The 2,409-nt window shown below is 45.2% G+C and overlaps 1 protein-coding gene across 5 annotated transcripts in view; it reads left to right on the top strand.

The window, feature by feature from the left end:
• Positions 1-2,409, top strand: part of RTN4 (reticulon 4) — an 80,427-nt gene that overhangs the window by 1,098 nt on the left and 76,920 nt on the right. The window contains exon 1 of one of the 5 annotated variants that reach the window (XM_011950591.1): positions 92-219. The exons of 2 other annotated variants lie outside the window; for them this stretch is intronic. The gene's annotated coding sequence lies outside the window, so the exon portion shown is untranslated. Of the gene's footprint in view, positions 1-91; positions 220-577; positions 696-1,109; positions 1,229-2,409 lie in introns of those variants that run through there. 2 more of the 5 variants (XM_011950586.1, XM_011950587.1) reach the window with 2 other exon arrangements.

Here is a 2,409-nt window from a genome sequence, read left to right as displayed (position 1 = left end):
GCCCAAGCGCAGGGCTTCCTCGGGCTCCGTGGGTGAGTGCCGCGCCCTCTCGCTTCGCGCCGCCCCTCGCGCCCCTCCCTCTTTTGTGTGCAGCCCCAGATGCTTTGGGCTGGGCCGTCCTCTCCGCCCCGAGGGGGCTTTGTTTGCAGACTTCGGGGCGATGGCGCCCCGCCTGGTTGGGGGCGCGGGGAGAAGGGTGGGGCGGCCCTTGGAGCCCGGGCTTGTTCTTATTGTCCGTCTTCGTTTCGGGGAACACGTGCACCGCACCCGGCTCCCACTTCTATCCTCTGTGGTGCCCAGCGTACCGATTCTCGGAAGTTAGGCACCCACCCGTAGTAGGAGCCGGGTGTGTACCCGGGAACCAGGGTTGTGGATTTATTGGGTTGGTTGGGCTTCGAAGTAAGGAAGGAAAGGCCTTGGCACCCAGACCTTTTTAGGAGGTGCTTTTGTCTACTCGTCTGGGTTGCTCCTTTGGAAAAGGTGCAGTTTTGCTGCGGGTCTTTTGGCCTGCATTCGGCCCTGGGCTCCCTTCTCACCTCCTGCCTGGCGTGGGTGGCCCCTTTGCGCTTTCCCTCCCCCTTCTGTGCTTGTGGGGAGCTGGCCGAGTGGAAAACGTCCACATTGACCCAACCGCAGTGAAGGGAGAGCGCCTCCAGTGGTGTGGTGCGTGGAGAAACGGGAAGGAGAGAGTTCTGGTAAAGTCCTGCCACCGCCCATCTCACTGGGGTGTTATGCGGACTGCTCCCCACCAGCTAAACCGAGCCAGGGAGAGAGGATCTGGGCATTGTGTTCCGAGGGGGCGTAGTTCTGCCAGGGTTTCAGCTGCAGGGTCAGAGGAATTGATGTTAGTGTGGACTTGGCCCAGCCTCTTAGTGCATCATAATTGAATCTTAAAGAAAAAAATAAAAGGCAAAATGGTTGACATTCCTAAAGAAGGGGAAACCTGTGGATTCCTTGCCAGGAATTGGCTAATTGAACTCGTGTCAGATTTACCATGAGACATAGAGAAGTGTTTTGGGACAGACGTTTTCATATATATTGGTTAGAAATACAGTTTTTCAGAAGTGATATGTTTTAGGTTACAGAATCAAAATAGAGTCACGTGCCGCATAACGACGTTTAGGTCAAGGACAGACGCATATGCAACGGTGCCCCGAAAGGTTATAATGGAGCTGAAAAATTCCTGCCGACTGGCGACGTCTTGATCCTGACCCTGTGTAGGCATAGGGTAATGTGTTTGTATCTTAAGTTTGTAACAAAAGTTAAAAAAAAAAAATAGAAAAAAGCTTATAGATAAGGATATAACATTTTTTTCTATAGCTGTAAAAGGTGTTTGTGTTTTAAGTTAAACGTTATTACAAAAGAGCCAAAAAGTTTATAAAATAGAAAAGTTACAGTAAGCTAAGGTTAATTTATTGTTGAAGAAATATATCTAAAGATAAATTTAGTGTAGCCTAACCGTAGAGTGTAAGTTGTACAGTAGTGCATGGTAATGTCCTAGGCCTTCACATTCACTCGCTACTAACATCCAGAGCAGCTTCTAGGCTTGCAAGTTCTATTCATGGCCAGTGCCCTGTACACGTGTGCCATCTTTTAATCCTTTGTACAGTGTATTTTAGGTATGTTTAGATAAGCACTACACAAATACCATTGTGTTACAGTTGCCTACAGTAACATCCTGTATAGGTTAGTAGCCTAGGAGCAATTGATTATACCATATAGCCTAGGTGTATAGTAGGCTCTACCATCTAGGTTTGTGTAAGTACACTGATGTTTGCACAACGACAGAATTGCCTAACAATACATTTCTCAGATCCTGTTCCCACTGTTCAGTGAGGCATGACTGTATGTATGGTCTGTAAAATAGTTTTCAAGTTCTTTCTTTCACCTAAGTCCCTGATTGTATATTATTATTAGGCACATTGTTTTATTGCCGTTTTCATCTTGGGAAATTATTTTGGAAGGGAAAAAAAATCACGTTTGTTAGAGATTGAGAATGCATAATAAATTGGATGCATTCATAAGTACTTGCTACTTCGGGGACCGAAAGTGTGTCCCACTAGCAGTAGGACCTTTATGTATAAAAGGTCAAGAATCAAGTAGTGTAACTGCCTGCTTGGAGATCTTCATAGCCTTGTAGGATGTTAGAGGTGGTTCATTTCTTAAAAGAAAATCAGTCTGATTTTTGTTTTCTCAATTCACTTCTCCACAATGGGGAAAAATAAGCCAATTGTGATGCTTTTGACTAATATTTTGATGTTGACATACTCCTCACCTCCATACTACTCAAAACACTGATTGCCATATTAAAGGTCTTGGAAGATGAGGAGTAACAATCTTTTTCTTTATGAAAAAGACATACTTGAGGGAAACTGAGGCAAGAGAGAAAAATATAAATTTTTTTTTTTT

Source organism: Colobus angolensis, unplaced genomic scaffold (assembly GCF_000951035.1).
Source record: "Colobus angolensis palliatus isolate OR3802 unplaced genomic scaffold, Cang.pa_1.0 Scaffold309, whole genome shotgun sequence".
NCBI lineage: Eukaryota > Metazoa > Chordata > Mammalia > Primates > Cercopithecidae > Colobus > Colobus angolensis.
This window is presented reverse-complemented; position numbering and strand designations above follow the sequence as displayed.